Source organism: Pristiophorus japonicus, chromosome 15 (assembly GCF_044704955.1).
Source record: "Pristiophorus japonicus isolate sPriJap1 chromosome 15, sPriJap1.hap1, whole genome shotgun sequence".
Lineage (NCBI taxonomy): Eukaryota > Metazoa > Chordata > Chondrichthyes > Pristiophoridae > Pristiophorus > Pristiophorus japonicus.
In genome coordinates, this window is record NC_091991.1 from 98971089 (window position 1) to 98991565 (window position 20477).

General features: G+C 42.4%; 1 pseudogene; it reads right to left on the bottom strand.

The window, feature by feature from the left end:
- The window catches only part of LOC139280924 (NACHT, LRR and PYD domains-containing protein 3-like), an 87502-nt pseudogene that overhangs the window by 25984 nt on the left and 41041 nt on the right, over positions 1–20477 (bottom strand).

The window sequence follows — 20477 nt, forward strand, 5'->3', positions numbered from 1 at the left end:
TGTGGGATATTAACGGTAATGGGTAGTGAGCAGGAGGTTGAGATTAGACTGGGTGGGATATAGAAACATAGAAAATAGGTGGAGTAGGCCATTCGGCCCTTCGAGCCTGTACCGCCATTCAATAAGATCATGGCTGATCATTCCTTCAGTACCCCTTTCCTGCTTTCTCTGCATACCCCTTGATCCCCTTAACCATAAGGGCCATATCTAATTCCCTCTTGAATATATCCAGTGAACTGACATCAACAACTCTCTGCAGCAGAAATTCCACAGGTTAACAACTCTGAGTGAAGAAGTTTCTCCTCATCTCAGTACTAAACGGCCTGCCACCTATCCCAAGACTGTGTCCCCTGGTTCTGGACTTCCACAACATCGGGAACATTCTTCCCGCATCTAGCCTGTCCGGTCCAGTCAGAATCTTAGATGTTTCTATGAGATCCCCTCTCATCCTTCTAAACTCCAGTGAATAAAGGCCCAGTTGATGCAGTCTCTCCTCATATGTCAGTCCAGCCATCCCTGGAATCAGTCTGGTGAACCATTGCTGCACTCCCTCAATAGCCAGAACGTCCTTCCTCAGATTAGGAGACCAAAATTGAACACAATATTCCAGGTGGGGCCTCACCAAGGCCCTGTACAACTGCAGCAAGACTTCCCTGCTCCTATACTCAAATCCCCTTGCTATGAAGGCCAACATACCATTTGCCTTCTTCACCGCCTGCTGTACCTGCATGCCAACTTTCAATCACTGATGAACCATGACACCCAGGTCTCTCTGCGCCTCCCCTTTTCCTAATCTGCCGCCATTCAGATAATATTCTGCCTTCGTGTTTTTGCCCCCAAAGTGGATAACCTCACATTTATCCACATTATACTGCATCTGCCATGTATTTGCCCACTCGCCTAACCAGTCCAAGTCACCCTGCAGCCTCTTAGTGTCCTCCTCACAGCTCACACCGCCACCAAGTTTCGTGTCATCTGCAAACTTGGAGATATTACACTCAATTCCATCAACTAAATCATTAATATATATTGTAAAGAGCTGGGGTCCCAGCCCTGCGGCACTCCACTAGTCACTGCCTGCCATTCTGAAAAGGACCTGTTAATCCCATCTTTGCTTCTTGTCTGCCAACTAGTTCTCTATCCACGCCAGTACATTACCCCCAATACCATGTACTTCGATTTTGCACGCTAATCTCTTGTGTGGGACCTTGCCAAAAGCCTTTTGAAAGTCCAAATACACCACATCCACTGGTTCTCCCTTGTCCACTCTACCAGTTACATCCTCAAAAAATTCCAGAAGATTTGTCAAGCAGGGATATTATCAGTATTGGGCAGTGAGGAGGAGGTTGGGATTAGACTGGGTGGGATATTAACGGTAATGGACAGTGAGCAGGAGGTTGGGATTAGACTGGGTGGGATATTAACGGTAATGGACAGTGAGCAGGAGGTTGGGATTAGACTGGGTGGGATATTAACGGTAATGGGCAGTGAGCAGGTTGGGATTAGACTGGGTGGGATATTAACGGTAATGGACAGTGAGCAGCAGGTTGAGATTATACTGGGTGGGATATTAACAGTAATGCGCAGTGAGCAGGAGGTTGGGGATTAGACTCGGTTGCTTAGATTTTCAACTTGTGTTGGGAGCAGATTGAACATCCTGCTCCGATTCTGCTTTCCATTTAGTTCTACTCATTAATGGTAACTGATGGAACATTGCAGGCTGCTTGCATGTAATTTCCCATGATGCACTTCTGGGGAATGATGCTCCACGGCAAGCTCTACTGCCCATATTGCGGCTCGGCCGAAGTTGGAATTGGCCCCCGGTGATATATGTGGGTATCAACACCTGCAAGTTTAATCGCTCTCCACAGTTTTGTTTTGTATAATGTCACTGTTGGGACCCCATATATTTTAATTATCTTAACAATTGTTCATTTTCTTCTTGAAATGCCTTATCTTCACAGATGATGTGTGTCATCTCTCATTTCCTTTAAGTAGTTTCCAGGTCAGTCAACTCCTGACCTTCCCTCCAACTCCTGTCTGTTACATCTGGATCTGCCTTTCCCAGTCCCACTAGAAGTGCTTACCTTTAATTTCAGTCCACACAAGAATTATACCCGAACCGCTCCCCTGTCCTTTGTACAGACACTGACGGATCCGCTGGGTATTTTTTGACCTTTGTATCATTGTTTCAGATATACAATATTTGCAGTTTTGTAGATTTATTTCATAATTGGTCTATTTCTCTTCGGTAACATTCTATGATTCTAAGATCTGATTTGCTGTCAATTTTGTGATGTTTAAATAATCCAAAATCATTCTGTGCCCCTGCCACTCACCCGATGTTCTTGGCCACTAAAATGCCTCTTGTATGTTAACACCAAGCTGACTCCATCCACCCTTCCTTCCATCGCCTGTTCCAGTCTGTCCCGGTAGAATTTCATCAACTGGAACAGTTGGTAATCGTCGAACTTTGTCAAGAACTCAGAGATTGTAGAGTTCGGATCTGTGAACACAAACAATTCACAAGGATGATAACAGAACTGGGAGGTTACAATTGCCATGCTGATACAGTTAGATAAAAGGGATGTGAGGAGGATTGTCTAGAACACAAACGCCAGCATAGACCAGTTGGGCCGAATGGCCGGTTTCTGTGCTATAGACTCGATGTAAAACATAGAAAACTAAACACAGGATCAATTTTTTGCCCAGGCACTTACATTTCCTGTTATACCAAACGGCTGGAGCATGCTGTGAGCCACATTACCAAATACCTTTTGAAAACCCATTCACACCACATGTGCTGCGTTCCATCAATCTATATAGTCACTTCTCACAAAGCTGTATCAAATTTGTCAAACACGAATTATCCACAGCTTTACTACCTCTGTATCTCACGATGGTCACAAATTTGACTTGGAAATTTTAACCAGGTTTTTTAACGATAAAATGTGTTTTTAAATTGCATTTTACAATGTTTTTGTGTGTTTTAAAACTCTTATACCTGTAGAAGCGGGCTGTGCACCTGCTTTTATCAGGTGCAAGAGTTTTCAGGACATCCACTGTGCAAGATATGGGTAAATACCGCGAATGTCCTGGCTCCCGAGATACGGAAGATCTGACAGATCGGAAAAGCCGGTTTGCAGCGCACGTGCATTGTGCACTGAAAACTGGTTTTTGCAATGCCTTCCTGGGTTCGTACACACTCCGTATGGACCCAGGGAGGCCGGGATTTCCAGGCCAGTATCTCTGAACCCATGTGGCTGATCTACCTCAGCTATTATCGTCAGATCCAAATCCTTCTCTACAATTTTAAATAACTATGAGGCTACATCCTCCTCTTGTTCACCAGCATTCAGGACAGAATTGATATTTTAAATATTTTCTGAACCTACCTGTGTCCGTTCTCATTCTTGAAGATGTTGGATCTTCTCCCCTGTTTGGAGCTTCAGCCACGGAAGTGATAGGCGTTCCCAGATTGTGATGCTCTGCAATATATAATATTAATTGGAGGATTAGACGGGAATATTAAAATGAGAATGAGAACGTTGCCTGGTTAAACATGATACCCACCCCTCCTCCCCATCAGCTGTTAGCTCTGGGATCGAACATTTTCCGCGTGTTAAGATCAACTCTCCACATCAGGTGTGACACAGACAGTTGCCCAGCGAGATCCAGTGAGTCCCGCTGATCTCCATAACACAGTTCCCCACGGGCTCCCATCAGCCAAGACTCCACAATGGGAGCGCCCATTGGTGAGATTTACTCACAGTGCAGGCCCAAACCAACCTATTCCTGAGTTGCAGAATATTCTGCAGGGAAATATGGTGAAGGCCAGTCATTGATGAATCAAATGATCCTTCACTCGGTTTAACAGTCTGGCAGGATTGTATTACTTTTATTCACAGATTTGTGTTCAATATTTGAGATTTGATGAGCTGTGATGTTACAGAGAGCTGAACTTCGCACAAGCGGCCACCACATCCTATAGTATTAGGTAGTATTAGGCAGTCCCTCGAAACGAGGATGACTTGCTTGCACACCAAAAAGGGATGAGTTCACAGGTGTTTCAATAAGGGAGCTGACATTCTAGGTCCTGAACTACATCCTGAAGGGTAGAAGATGCCTGTGCATGGATTCTTTTAACGTGGGGTGACCATTGCACAGCAGCCAATGTGAATACGGATTCTTTTTCCCTCAATCTGTTTCAGCGAATACACTGACGCGAACACCTTGCCTTTTCTGTAAAGGACCTTTATTGAAGATTCTCCGGCCGGGACTTGTCAAAACAAAGGGACACTCTCAATCAGAGCCTGTTTAACTTCCCCTGGACAAGCCCTTTTCAGCGCGAAAAGCACAGTAGATATACATTTTCAAAACAGAACACATTTGATTAGCACTTGGTCTATCCAATCCCTTTCTGCCTCCCCCCAGAGTACGTGCAATGGCAGGCAAGAAAGTCTCCCAATTAGGGCTGGTGTCAGGTAGGTTAGTTATAGCTTTGCTACACTGTCTTCCCTTATCAGTAAAGAACCCAATTAGTTTCTCTTCCTCCTTATCAGTAGAAGCTATTACTTTTCCCTTCCTATCTAGAATTGCTTTCTTTCTTTGTGCTGCCTTGGGCTTTCTCATGACCTGTGTCTAACCTCAACTTCAACTCTTGGTAACCCCTTTTTTTTCCTGTTGATTCTGCAGTTGTCTGCATCTTGACCATTTCTTTAGCTATTTTCCCATGATTCCCTATCTCCATCCTTTTGCCACCTTCTCTAGCCATCTCCCACTTTCGCAACCCTTTTACACATTCTCATTCCCCCCTTTTATCATTCCATGATAACTCTGGTGCTTATTCCAAGAGTATTGCGTTCAGCCGTGCGCATTCTCTTTCCTGATCCTCATTGTCTGTGAGTCCGCCTCGAGCCTCTTCGCAAGGTCTTATCAGTGTCTGTTTAGGTTCTCACATCGTATTCCTGTCGGAATATTATTGAATTGATAACTTCTGGAGCCTTGGTACAAGGCCGAAGAGAAGCCTTTTACCTCCTTATGGGCCAGTGCAGGAACCAGCACTTTAACCCTTGTCCCACTGGTACCCCTAATGCCAAATTTTTCTCTTGCATTTCCCCCCTTTTGGCCCTTGGCTATACGCCAAGCTGGCCATATTTCCCAATAACTATCTCCCTGTAGGCAAGTTCCAGATAGGTTCGTTCACCTGGGTGGCCATCTCCCAAGCTTCGGGACCTCCTGAAACCTTCCCACAGAGTTATATAAGGTAAGTCCTTCCTGTAGGACTGCTTAAATTTTCATCCCTTATGGCCTTAATCAAGACTTATCGTTTGGCCTGTTTAATTCGTGCACATGTTAATCCCATCATGACCATCAGAACCAGACCCTGCATTACTACAAGTACATGTGATATTATTCTTATCCATGGGTGAATTTGAATATTAAGTCCAATGTCCCACAGCTTTGAGTACCAGGGCTGATCAGCCAGCATTGCGTTAGTGTCTCTCTGTAAGTTGTCTATTTCTTCCATCAGCCGGACATACTGTCGTCTTTGATTCTGGATTCCTTGCACCAAATGTAATTGTTCCTCATTTAGTTCTGGTATCTGTTTGCCTTGCAGTTCCCATACCGCCTCTTCGTACCCTTCTCGGAGGGTATCCGTGATTGTTCCGTCGATGATTTCCGTTGTCTCGGGATCTATATGATATCCGTCTATGTCTATTTCTCCCTTGGGTCTGAAGCAGAAATTAGGAGTAATGAGGACACATGGGGTGACTCCTCCCCTGGTCTTAATGGTTAAGTTGGCTGCCCCCGTGCTCACGCATCACTCTCCGTTCCCTTGCGGGGCAGCGATGGTCTCAAGATCGTGTTCGAGAGGAGTGATACTCAGCATGCATCCATTTGTTTGGTGGAATAATTTTAATCACCCGTCTGGCAGGCTGATGGTAACGTAACAGAGTTTGGTTTCTCACTTCACCAATATTATCGATCTGATATAAGGGGTCTCCCTTTGTTACATCATACTGTGGTATGGACAACACAAATCCGATCATATTCACCCGCCCATTAATACATCTGAATTTCGGCACCCATGCATGACTATTCCTTCGTACCTCGCATGTGCTATTCATTTTTTTTTTTTATCTAGAGTCCAATTGTTAAGTATGCTGTTCGGAATCCAATCTGGTATGTCTCCATTCTGGAGTTGCTCCAAATTATGTTGTACCTCACTTAATATCCAGGCCCCATAACCGGAGCAAACTATCTCAGCCTGTAATCGTTTACTTATATCTTTCCCCATTCCGTGGATCAATTTTATTGTCTTGGCATTTCGGCAATGTATGGGCCACTTGTAACAGTTCCCCTTCCGTGCCATCTCCCAACCGCGCTTGTAGGGCTTGGTTATCCAAGTCCCTCCCCACTAAACCACTCAAGACTACGCCATTAAGTTGTTAACCCAGTCGTATATTGCCTACAGGCCTATGGAATTCATCGTCATAACCCCTGCCGCATAACCCGTGACTAGTATTTCCAGTATTCCCCTTTTTTTCGACCTTGCCCTGTTCCATTTCTGACATTAAATCTCAGGGTATTGGGTTCCGGGCCTTCGAGGATCCGTTGTGCCAGGTTCTGGTATAGACTTATAGTTTCATTCCCACAGAAGCTAGGAAAAATGTTATCCATTAGGTTTAGGATAAATAGTCGCTGACGCACCCCAAATTATATCCTTTCTTTAGATTCTTTTATTACTAGCCCCCCTTTTTAGGTTGTATTCCTTCTTGTTTGCACTGCGCATGATCAATACCGGCTTCTCCGTGTTATAACCGTGTCACGCTTCAGGACATACACCTTATATTCCAGAGACCTTCCTTGGTCTTTATTTTAACCACTGGCCAGTTTCCCTAAACATCCTAGGGTCCCACCCCCCTTTTGCTCTGTTCTGTTCCCACCCCTCTGTTTCTTGCGGGTGGATTTGGCGGCTTGTTTTGCAGCTTCGTCCGCCCAGGCATGAGCTTCTCGAACTGAAATTCCGTCCAGTTGGATTTCTGCGCCCTTCCCCTTTTGGTCCTATGAACTTGCTCCTGTCCTCGGAATATACTGGCGCCCATAGCATCGGCAGCCTGCTGCATTACAACCGTACTTAATACACTATACATAGCCATGCGTTAAAATAAGTTCTGTCCTTGCTCCAGTCCTTGGCTGCTGGGCTGCATATTTCGGCAGTCAAATTAAACAAAGCTAGTTCATGTAGTTGTGTCTTTCCTGCATGTGCTATATCTCTCGTAGTCCATCTGTATTATCCAGTGCTTGCGTGGGCCTCAAGGTCCCCAGTATCCCGAGTCTCCAGAGTCAAAGTAGCCGCTGCGGTCCCATCTCGGTGAGTGTTTTATCTGCAAATTTTAAACAGATAGCCTGGTCGTCACCAGGTGTTAGATGAGTAGACCAGAACCTTTTATCCATGCATGTTGTGGTCACTCTGAAATCGGAGGTAAAGTTAGGTTGGGTTTGAAGACTACACTTACCCACCGTGGGGTACATTGGCTCTATTGCCATAGGTGATGGTGCTATGGCTGCGCACTGCACTATCCGTCTGGCCCCGTTTTTTAAAAATCTCTTCCAGCTTATTTATCTTAGCTTTTAACTCTTGAATTTGTTTTGTTTGAGTATCTTTCTTTTATTTGTATCAGGCGAGTATTATTACATAGGCTAGTTCTGTTTTTATTTTTATTCTGAGTATCGCACCATTTCCTCTGTTATTCTATTAAGAAATCCAAATTAATAATGTCCAGTATAAAACAGCTGTCAATGGAAAGGGTTAACTCCTTTACAGGTTTGTAAGAAAGCCTGATGTCATTACGTGACTTCACGTAATCATCCGAAAAATTCTTTTTTTTTTTTTAAAGTCTTTGTGCCTTCAAAACTTGCTTAGAAATTAGGAATCCGTTAAAAAAAGCAGAAATCATTAGTAAAGCCGTCATAATAAAAGTCTTCTCATCAGGAAAGACAGCATTTTAGAGTAAACTCCAAGGTTTTCTTAACTTCTAATTGACAAAGATTTTTTTTGATTGATTTAAAACGAGACCACACATCTTTAATAGCTATTTTGTTTACTGAAATCCAATTTTCACACACGCTGTGTACATTTTAACATTTCGTTTTATTTTACGGTCCCGTTCACTGGGCAAATCTTGTGTTTTATTTCTCTCTCGGCACAAAATCTAAACATCCGTGCCAGTTCCATTTTCTATAAGAATTTTAAAATTCAGTAAGATTCTCTAATTCCCAGTTTTTTTTCTGTGCTAAGTTCGCATAGCTTAGATCTTTTCTCCTCGTTATTTTCAAAACCCTTCTGCTTGTTTAGACTGTTCGGGACTTTTCTTGATAAATAACGGAAATCTTTCAAACTGGAGTGAAACTTTCTCATAATTTAAAATCATTATCACTGTCGTGTCTTTTACCTCTTCCAATTTTCTTTTTCCTAATTAAACCAATATCTTTTTCACAGCAAACATCAACCAGTAAGTTATGTCTTTTTCCATCACAAACACATTTTTTTCAGCACTTATTTAGTACGTTACATCTTTTTTTTTCAGATCTCCTTTCTTCAAAGTAGGTTTTGTATTTTACACGGAGGGCTCGTGACTCCATAAATTTGTTAATTTAAAATCATTTGTTTACTTTTAAAGTGGCGTCTTTATCTTTTTCTTTTCTCCATAACTAGAATGGAGTCAGCAATTAGGCTTTGAGGGCTGCTTTTCGTTATCTCAAAATGCTCCAGTTTCAAAGTCGTTAAAATGTCTCTTCTAAACTGCTAAAGCTTGCTGTTTTTAACATTTTTCAAAAGTCCCTTTTACACCTTCGCGGATAGCTCGCCACTTGCCCAGGAGTTTGACCTGACCCCTAAAGGTATTTCTAGATTGTTTCCAAACCTTTTAGTTTTATATCTCCTTTTTTCTTTAAGAGATCAGATTTAATTTAATAATTTTTTTTTTGAATCCACCTCAGTATTTTGCTATGCCTTCTCTGAATATCTCAAAATCCCAATTCAAACTTTGTAATTTCAATCTTTATTTAAAACCTTTTTTTTGAGCTAGAAGCTATTTTTAAAAAGGCATTCTTTATCTCATTCCAAGACTAAATTTATGTCTTTCAACCCAATGTAATCAATCATTGCATGTTTTCTTTCGACAAGTAAGTGAGCGTGTCAAATAAATTCTTTTTTTTTTCCAACCACCAGGACCATGTATTTTTTATCTTTTACTCAACAAGCCTATCCTTTGTGCATTTTCTAGCTCCGTAACTTATCCGAATAAATCCACACCTGCGTTTCTAACTGAAAATGTCTTAAAACTTCCCACATACAGGACAACACTCCAAAGGGTTGAAAAAACTTTCACTCTGTTTGGAGAAGTGGGTGGAGCTAAAATAAGCAACCAGCTGCTCCACTCCTCCAAACAGGCCATTTAAAAAAAACATGAAAACATAAAAATTCATTCCGCAGTCAAAAAATCACACACGTACTCTCATTCAAAATAGACATTCACAAAAGTCTCTCTTCATTCAACAAAGCTTATTAATTAAATTTTTTCTTTGGCCGGCTCTATTTTTGGATCCACGATTGCCCAATTTTATCCTTACACAATTCCTTTTATCCTTACACAATTCCTCGCGTCGCCCCGCGATTTAGTTCTACACAATTCCTCGCGTCGCCCCGCGGTTTAGTTCTACACAATTTCCCTTTTCTTCCGCGTCTTATGTGGGACCTTGTTAAAAACCTTTTGAAAGTCCAAATACATCACATCCACTGGTTCTCCCTTGTCCACTCTACTAGTTACATCCTCAAAAAATTCCAGAAGATTTGTCAAGCACAATTTCCCTTTCATAAATCCATGCTGACTTGGACCGATCCTGTCACTGCTTTCCAAATGCGCTGCTATTTCATCTTTAATAATTGATTCCAACATTTTACCCACTACTGATGTCAGACTAACCGGTCGATAATTACCCATTTTCTCTCTCTCTCCCCCTCCTTTTTTAAAAAGTAATGTTACATTACCTACCCTCCAGTCCATAGGAACTGATCCAGAGTCGATGGACTCTTGGAAAATGATCACCAATGCATTCACTATTTATAGGGCCACTTCCTCAAGTACTCTGGGGTGCAGACTGTCAGGCCCCCGGGATTTATCAGCCTTCAATCCCATCAATTTCCCCAACACAATTTCACACCGAAGGATATCCTTCAGTTCCTCCTTCTCACTAGATCCTCGATCCCCTAGTATTTTCGGAAGGTTATTTTTGTCTTCCTTCGTGAAGACAGAACCGAAGTATTTGTTCAACTGGTCTGCCATTTCTTTGTTCCCCATTATAAATTCACCTGAATCTGACTGCAAGGGACCTACGTTTGTCTTCACTAATCTTTTTCTCTTCACATATCTATAGAAGTTTTTGCAGTCTGTTTTTATGTTCCCATCAAGCTTCTTCTCGTACTCTATTTTCCCCCTCCTAATTAAACCATTTGTCCTCTGCTGAATTCTAAATTTCTCCCAGTCCTCAGGTTTGCTACTTTTTCTGACCAATTTATAAGCCTCTTCCTTGGATTTAACACTATCCCTAATTTCCCTTGTTAGCCACGGTTGAGCCACCTTCCCAGTTTTATTTTTACTCCAGACAGGGATGTACAATTGTTGAAGTTCATCCATCCGATCTTTAAATGTTTACCATTGCCTATCCACCGCCAACCCTTTAAGTATCATTTGCCAGTCTATTCTAGCCAATTCACGTCTCATACTGTCGAAGTTACCTTTCCTTAAGTTCAGGACCCTAGTCTCTGAATTAACTGTCACTCTCCATCTTAATAAAGAATTCTACCATATTATGGTCACTCTTCCCCAAGGGGCCTCGCACAACATGATTGCTAATTAGTCCTTTCTCATTACACATCACCCAGTCTAGGATGGCCAGCCTTCTAGTTGGTTCCTCGAAATATTGGTCTAGAAAACCATCCCTAAGAGTCCAGGAAATCCTCCTCCACCGTATTGCTACCAGTTTGGTTAGTCCAATCTATATGTAGATTAAAGTCGCCCATGATAACTGTTGTACCTTTATTGCACGCATCACTAATTTTTAGTTTGATGCTGTCCCCAACCTCACAACTACTGTTTGGTGGTCTGTACACAACTCCCACTAGCGTTTTCTGCGTTTTGGTATTCCGCAGCTCCACCCATACAGATTCCACGTCATCCAAGCTAATGTCCTTCCTTACTATTGCGTTAATTTCCTCTTGAACCAGCAACGCTACCCCACCTCCTTTTCCTTTCTGTCTATCCTTCCTGAATGTTGAATACACCTGGATGTTGAGTTCCCAGCCTTGGTCACCCTGGAGCCATGTCTCCATGATACCAATTATATCATGTTCGTTAATTGCTGCCTGTGCAGTTAATTTGTCTACCTTTTTATGAATACTCCTTGCATTGAGGTACAGCGCCTTTAGGTTTGCCTTTTTAACACATTTTGCCCCTTTAGAATTTTGCTGTAATGTAGCCCTTTTTGATTTTTGCTTTGGGTTTCTCTGCCCTTCACTTTTACTTTTCTTCTTTTGCTTCTGCCCCCATTCTACTTCCCTCTGTCGCGCTGCATAGGTTCCCATCCCCCTGCCATATTAGTTTAACCCCTCCCCAACTAGCAAACACTCCCCCTAGGATATTGGTTCCGGTCCCGCCCAGGTGCAGGCCGTCCGGTTTGTACTGGTCCCACCTCCCCCAGAACCAGTTCCAATTTCCCAGGAATTTGAATCCCTCCTTTCTGCACAACTCCTCAAGCCACTGAGCTATCCTGCGATTCCTACTCTGGCTAGCACATGGCACTAGTAGCAATCCTGATAATACTACCTTTGAGGTCCTACTTTTTAATTTAACTCCAAGCTCCCTAAATTCACCTTGTAGGACCTCATCCTGTTTTTTTTTTTTAAAACCTGTATCGTTGGCACCTATATGCACCACGACAACTGGCTGTTCACCCCCACACCCTCCAAAATGTCCTGCAGCCACTCCGAGACAACCTTGACCCTTGCACCAGTGAGGCAACATACCATCCTGGAGTCTCGATTGCGGCCGCAGAAACGTCTATCTATTCTCCTTACAATAGAATCCCCTACCACTCTTTTTCCTTCCCTCCTGTGCAGCAGAGCCACCCAGGGTGCCATGGACTTGGCTGCTGCTGCCCTCCCCGGATGAGTCATCCCCCCCCCAACATTACTCAAAGGAAGATATCAATGAACCGGTTAGGTGGACAGAACAGTGGCAAATGGAATTCAATCCAGAGAAGTGAGCATTTGGGGAGGGCTAATAAGGCAAGGGAATACACATTAAATGGTAGGACACCGAGAAGTGTGGAGGAACAGAGGGGCCTTGGAGTGCATGTCCACAGATACGTGAAGGTAGCAGGAGAGATAAGGAGGTTAAGAAGGAATACGGAATACTTGTAATCTATGCCTCGGTTAATAAAGGCAAGAGCACGTTGGTTATGCTTGAACTGTATAAAACACTCCATAGGCCACAGCTAGACTAATGCGTGCACTTCAGGTAACCACATTACAGGAAAGATGTGATTGCGCTAGAGAGGGTATAGAGGTGATTTACAAGGATGTTGCCTGGATTGGAGAATTTTAGCTATGAGGAACAATTACTAGGCTTTTGTTATTTTTGTTGGAACAGAGGAAGAAGGCAGAGGGAAGATTGAATTTTATAAAATCATAAAATAAAATATAAATGCAAGTCTTTTTTTCTTTTTATAATGTTATGAGGGGCCTAGTGGATAGGGAAGACCTATTTCTCTCAGCAGATGGGGTCAACAACCAGGGTGCATAGATTTAAAGTAATTAGGAGATTTAGAGCAGATTGGAAGGGAAATGTTTTCACCTATAGGGTAGTGGAGGTCTGGAACTCACTGACTGAAAGGGTGGCAGAGGCAGAAACCCGCACCAGAATTAAAATGTACTTGGATGTGCACTTGAAGTGCCGTGACCTGGAGGGCTACGGACCAAGAGCTGGAAAGTGGGATTAGGCTAGAAAGCTCTTTGTCGGCCGGCACGGACACGATGTGCCAAATGGCCTCCTTCCCTGCTGTAAATTTCCATGATTCTGTGATCGTCCAGCTTACACAGATCGACTGGAAAGTGCTGTTACTGTGTTTGGAGGAAGAGGCTAGAATGACAGCAGACATGTGCAAATGTTCAAACATTTACAAAACTGTTGGGCAGTATTCCATATTAAAAAGGTATTGATACAGGCGTTATGAATATTAGAAGTGTTATTCCTCAATGGCAAGAAGAATTCTTACTAATTATGTTTATCCTAAACTACTTCTCACAAACATCTGCTTTATAATCTTATTTTACTGGTATTCAAGTTGTATGGAAATTATTTTGGGTATCCTGAAGACGTTGCTGCTCCTGGACTGCCAAACACCTTACAGCGAATGTTTCACTGTCTTTCAGAAATAAATTGGAGCCAATGTCTCTTCTACTGAGATCTGACAGATTGTTACCTTGGTAATAGAGGAAATCACTCAGCGACAATAACTAAAATGGAAGTAACAAAACTAAACTCAGAACATGTGATGTTGGTTAAGAACATTAACCCTGAACATTCAGAGTTTTTCTAACCATGAAGCTGCGATGCCAGTACTGAATTCACCCTCAGTTCCAGCCGTACAGAACATTAAGCAGCGCCTCATCGACAGAAGTACACTAATAAAATAGTCACATTACTGGAAATAGATGTAAACGGATACGATATAGTTCCAATTACGGAGACATGGTTGGGAACTGAATATCCAAGGATATTCAATATTTAGGAAGGACAGGCAAAAAGGAGGAGGGGGTGGTGTGGCAGTTAGTAAAGGATGAAATAATGAGAAAGGATATTGGTTCAGAAAATCAAGGTGTAGAATCAGTCTGGGTGGAGCTAAGGAGCACCAAGGGGCAGAAAATATTGGTGGGAGTTGTATATCGGTCTACAAACATTAGTGGTGGTGTAGGGAACAGCATCAAACAGGAAGTTAGAGATGCATGTAGCAAGGGTACAACAGTAATCGTAGGTGACTTTAATCTACATATAGACTGGCCAAACCAAATTAGTAATAATACTGTGCCAGATGAATTCCTGGAGTGTGTACGAGATGTATTTTTAGATCAGTATGTTGAGGAGCCTACTAGGGAACAGGCTATCCTAGATTGGCTATTGTGTAATGAGAAGGGATTAATTAACAGTTATGTTGTGCGGGGTCCTTTAGGGAAGAGTAACCATAACATGACTGAATTCTTTATTAAGATGGAAAGTGAAGTAGTCCAATCCGAAACTAGGGTCCTAAATCTAAACAAAGGAAACTACGAAGGTATGAGGAATGAATTGGCTACGATAGATTGGAAAGATTCATTAAAAGGCATGACGGTGGATCGACAATAGCTAATATTTATGGAACGAATGCATGAATTGCAACAGTTATCCATTCCTTTCTGGCGTAAAAATACACGGAAAAGTGGCCCAACCATGGCTAACAAAAGAAATTAAGGTTAGTATTAGATCCAAAGAGGAGTTATACAAAGTTGCCAGAAAAAGTAGCAAGCCTGAAGATTGGAAGCAGTATAGAATTCAGCAAAAAAAGACCAAGAGATTGATTCAGAGGGAAAAAATAGAGTATGAGAGTAAACTTGCAAGGAACATAAAAAACGACTGCAAAAGTTTCTACAAGTATGTAAAAAGAAAAAGATTAGTGAAGACAAATGTAGGTTCTTTACAGACAGAAACGGGAGAATTTGTAATGGGGAACAAGGAAATGGCAGAACAATTAAATAAATACTTTGGTTTTGTCTTCACAGAAGAGGACACAAATAACGTCCCAGAAATGCTCGGGAACTAAGGGTCTAGTGAGCAAGAGGAATTAAAGGAAATGATTATTAGAAAGAAAATAGTGCTGGAGAAACTAATGGGACTGAAGGCAGATAAATCCCCAGGGACTGATGATCTGTATCCCAGAGTACTAAAAGAGGTAGCCATGGAAACAGTGGATGCATTGGTTATCATCTTCCAAAATCCTATAGATTATGGAACAGTTCCTGCAGATTGGAGGGTGGCAAATGTAACCCCACTATTTAAAAAAGGAGGGAGAGAAAACGGGGAACTACAGTTGGCCTGACATCAGCAGTCGGGAAAATGCTGGAGTCTGTTATAAAGGATGTGATAACGGCACACTTAGATATCAACAAGATTAAGCAAAGTCAACATGGATTTATTAGAGGAAAATCATCTTTGATAAACCTACTGGAGTTTGTTGAGGCTATAGCTGATAGAATAGATAAGGGAGAACCAGTGGATGTAGTTTATTTGGATGTTCAGAAGGCCTTTGATAAAGTTCCACTTAAGAGGTGAGTGTCCCAGTACACCAGTCATTGAAAGCAAACATGCAAGTGCAGCAAGCAGTTAGGAAGGCAAATGGTATGTTGGCCTTTATTGCATGAGTACAGGAGTAAGGATGTCTGACTAGTTATACTGGGTCTTGGTGAGACAGCACTTGGAGTATTGTGTGCAGTTTCGGTTTCCTTACCCGAGAAAGGATATACTTGCCATAGAGGGAGTGCAGCAAAGGTTCACCAGACTGATTCCTGGGATGGCAGGACTGTCGTATGAGAGATTGGATCGACTAGGCCTGTATTCACTAGAGCTTAGAAGAATGAGAGGGGATCTTATTGAAACGTATAAAATTCTGACTGGGTTGGATAGACTGATTGGTTGCGGCCTGGGAAGTCTAGAACAAGGGGTCAGTCTCAGGATACGGGGTAGGATTTTAGGACCAAGATGTGGAGAAATATTTTCACTCAGAGGGTGGTGAACCTGTGGAATTCTCGACCACCGAAGGCTGTGGAGGCCAAGTCACTGAATATATTTAAGAGGGAGATAGATAGATTTCTAGACACAAAAGGCATCAAGGGGTATGGGGAAAAAACAGGAATATGGTGTTGAGATAGAGGTTCAGCCATAATCATAGAAACAAAGAAAATAGGTGCAGGAGTAGTCCATTCGGCCCTTCGAGCCTGCACCGCCATTCAACGAGTTCATGACTGAACATGCAACTTCAGTACCCCATTCCTGCTTTCTCGCCATATCCCTTGATCCCCCTAGTAGTAAGGACTACATCAAACTCCTGTTTGAATATATTTAGTGAATTGGCCTCAACAACTTTCTGTGGTAGAGAATTCCACAGGTTCACCACTCTGGGTGAAGAAGTTTCTCCTCATCTCGGTCCTAAATGGCTTACCCCTTATCCTTAGACTGTGACCCCTGGTTCTGGACTTCCCCAACATTGGGAACATTCTTCCTGCATCTAACCTGTCTGAACCCGTCAGAATGTTAAACGTTTCTATGAGATCCCCTCTCATTCTTCTGAACTCCAGTGAATACAAGCCCAGTTGATCCAGTCTTTCTTGATATGTCAGTCCCGCCATCCCGGGAATCAGTCTGGTGAACCTTCGCTGCACTCCCTCAATAGCAAGAATGGCCTTCCTCAAGTTAGGAGACCAAAACTGTACACAATACTCCAGGGTGTGGCCTTACCAAGGCCCTGTACAACTGTAGTAACACCTCCCTGCCACTGTACTCAAATCTCCTTGCTATGAAGGCCAACATGCCATTTGCCTTCTTAACCGCCTGCTGTACCTACATGCCAACCTTCAATGACTGATGTACCATGACACCCAGGTCTCGTTGCACCTCCCCTTTTCCTAATCTGTCACCATTCAGATAATAGTCTGTCTCTGTTTTTACCACCAAAGTGGATAACCTCACATTTATCCACATAATACTTCATATGCCATTCATTTGCCCACTCACCTAACCTATCCAAGTCACTCAGCAGCCTCATAGCATCCTCCTCGCAGCTCACACTGCCACCCAACTTAGTGTCATCCACAAATTTGGAGATACTACATTTAATCCCCTCGTCTAAATCATTAATGTACAATGTAAACAGCTGTGGCCCCAGCACAGAACCTTGCGGTACCCCACTAGTCACTGCCTGCCATTCTGAAAAGTACCCATTTACTCCTACTCTTTGCTTCCTGTCTGACAACCAGTTCTCAATCCACGTCAGCACACTACCCCCAATACCACGTGCCTTAACTTTGCACATTAATCTCTTGTGTGGGACCTTGTCGAAAGCCTTCTGAAAGTCCAAATCAACAACATCAACTGGCTCTCCCTTGTCCACTCTACTGGAAACATCCTCAAAAAATTCCAGAAGTTTTGTCAAGCATGATTTCCCTTTCACAAATCCATGCTGACTTGGACCTATCATTTCACCTCTTTCCAAGTGCGCTGCTATGACATCCTTAATAATTGATGCCATCATTTTACCCACTACCGATGTCAGGCTGACCGGTCTATAATTCCCTGTTTTCTCTCTCCCTCCTTTTTTAAAAAGTGGGGTTACATTGGTTACCCTCCACTCCATAGGAACTGATCCAGAGTCTATGGAATGTTGGAAAATGACTGTCAATGCATCCGCTATTTCCAAGGCCACCTCCTTAAGTACTCTGGGATGCAGTCCATCAGGCCCTGGGGATTTATCGGCCTTCAATCCCATCAATTTCCCCAACACAATTTCCCAACTAATAAGGACTTCCCTCAGTTCCTCCTTCTTACTAGAACCTCTGACCCCTTTTATATCCGGAAGGTTGTTTGTATCCTCCTTGTTGAATACCGAACCAAAGTACTTGTTCAATTGATCTGCCATTTCTTTGTTCCCAGTTATGACTTCCCCTGATTCTGACTGCAGGGGACCTACGTTTGTCTTTACTAACCTTTTTCTCTTTACATATCGATAGAAGCTTTTGCAGTCCATTTTAATGTTCCCTGCAAGCTTCCTCTCGTACTCTATTTTCCCTGCCCTTATCAAATCCTTTGTCCTTCTCTGCTGAGTTCTAAATTTCCCCCAGTCCCCGGGTTTGCTGCTATTTCTGGCCAATTTGTATGCCACTTCCTTGGCTTTAATACTATCCCTGATTTCCCTTGATAGCCACGGTTGAGCCACCTTCCCTTTTTTATTTTTACGCCAGACAGGGATGTACAATTGTTGTAGTTCATCCATGCGGTCTCTAAATGTCTGCCATTGCCCATCCACTGTCAACCCCTTAAGTATCATTCGCCAATCTATCCTAGCCAATTCATGCCTCATACCTTCAAAGTTACCCGTCTTTAAGTTCTGGACCATGGTCTCGGAATTAACTGTTTCATTTTCCATCCTAATGTAGAATTCCAACATATTATGGTCACTCTTCCCTAATAGTGCTCTTATATTCTATATTTCTAAATAGACCCCGTCACCTCTGCAAATCTACTTGTCTAAAACCATCGAATTCTGTAACTGTTAATGTGGATATCTGAACGGAATATATGGAATTAAGGACAGTAAACGGGATATATGAAAATGTATAAGCCATGGTAGAATAGCTGGGAGAATGTCAGATTGCAAATAGTGCAACATCAGCATAGCTAACAGTCTGTCTCAAGGTTTCAAGTCACTAATCCTGCCAATAATATATAATTGTAACATGAAATACATCTGCAGAATTGCAAGGTCTCAGTAAATAGTCACACCATTAGATTGAAACATTTAGAGGCAATACTTGAGCTTTCAAGAAGAACATCTCATATTGATTGACTAATGAGTGGCTGAGTTAGACTGTCAATCCATTTGTATTTTGTTATCTGATTTCAAAACTTTATAACTGTTAACGCTTTACGATGTAACTTCACCTATCCGGAGGGAGTGTGTACGCTCTATCCAGAGAGTATATCTTCTGTCTGATAGGTCTTACTGGCCGGTAATAAAGACTGCTTTGTTCAAAGCACAAGAGGTATTCGACTCAGTAATTTTACTGAACCAGATTGAGGTAAAAGAATCCAGAAATTAACATTTGGTGTCAGAAGTGGGATCTCAACGGACGACTGCCGAAAACTTGCGAATTAAGAGCCAGACTAGCCTTGGACGAGACGAGGGGAAAATGGCCACTGGAGTGAGTATGATTTCAATACTGCTCCAGTTTCCCCCGGTTTCAAAAGTCTGAGGAAAGTTTAGCCACTCGCTGGTTCTCAGGTAGTGTCTGAACGAGATCCAGGACAATCTGGTGAATACCTTTCAAACTTAGAATAGGGATAGAGATAGGGAAATTGTGCGATGACGCAAACCAAGCGGCGACTTGGAAAGATAGTTAGAGCTAGATAGGGACAGATGATCAATCATGGATCCAAAAAAAAAATTAATAGGAAAGAAAAGAGACTCTTGTGAATGTCTGTTTAAATGAGAAATGCTTCTGTGACTTTTACTGTAAAAAAAAAAGCCGGGGAGTTGTGGTTTGTTTTATCTCAAACAGAATGAAAGTTTGTTTTAACCCTTCGTAGTGTTGTCCTGTATGTGGGAAGTTTAAGAGTGTGAACCTTATTGAATTATGTATATTCGGATGATAAGTTGCGGAGCCAGGAAATGCCCAAAGGATAGATTTGTTAAAAAAGAAAAAATTACATGGTCCCGGTGGTTAAAAAAAAAAAGAAAAACTTGTTGAAAGCAAACATTCAGAGAAGGCACAGCAAAACAACTGAGATGGATTCAAAAGGATTTAAAAAAAAAATTATATTAAATAACACGACCTTGAGGCTGGAACAATTGAGATAACGAAAAGCAGTCCACAGCCTACGTGCCAGACTTCTCTCTAGTTATAAAAAAAAGTAACGTACTAAATAGGTGCTGAAAGAAAAAAATGTTCTGAGATTTTAAATTATGAAAAATATAAAATCACTCCTGTCCAATTGGCAGAAAAACTCCATTAAATTAGGGCTTTCATTGACTGATTGAATTTAAACTGCGCAGTAACGCGAAAGGATAGGGAAATTTGGAGACTGAAAGAAATTAATTGAGGCTCATAAGAAATCAAAATTAGAAAATTAGGCTCACAGGGAATAAAATGGGGATTTAAATAGAAGATAGGTGTTCAACTCAGGTACGACGTCGACCTTGTATATCACTTGGCCCGTCTAGGCTCTGATTGAATTTAAAAAAAAACCCCGCAGCAACTCGGAAGGTAGGGCCGAAGCGAACACGCAGTGACGTAAACGCGCAGTGAAGCGAACGCGCAGTGATGTCAACGCGCAGTGACGTAGACGCGCGGTGACGTAAACGCGCAGTGACGCCGACGCGTAGTGACGCAGAGGCGCAGCAACGCGAATCGCGAAAGTCAGTGCTAATGGCAGTAAGTCTGTAAGTTTTAAAGTGTTTAGAGTTTTAAGTAAAGTTTTAAGTATTGAAATTGCGCGGCGACGCGAACCACGCGGCGACGCGGGTAAGTGTTAGAAGTCTTTGTCTATTTTGTAAATCGCGCGGCGACGCGAACCGCGCGGCAACGCGTGTAAGTGTTAGAAGTCCTT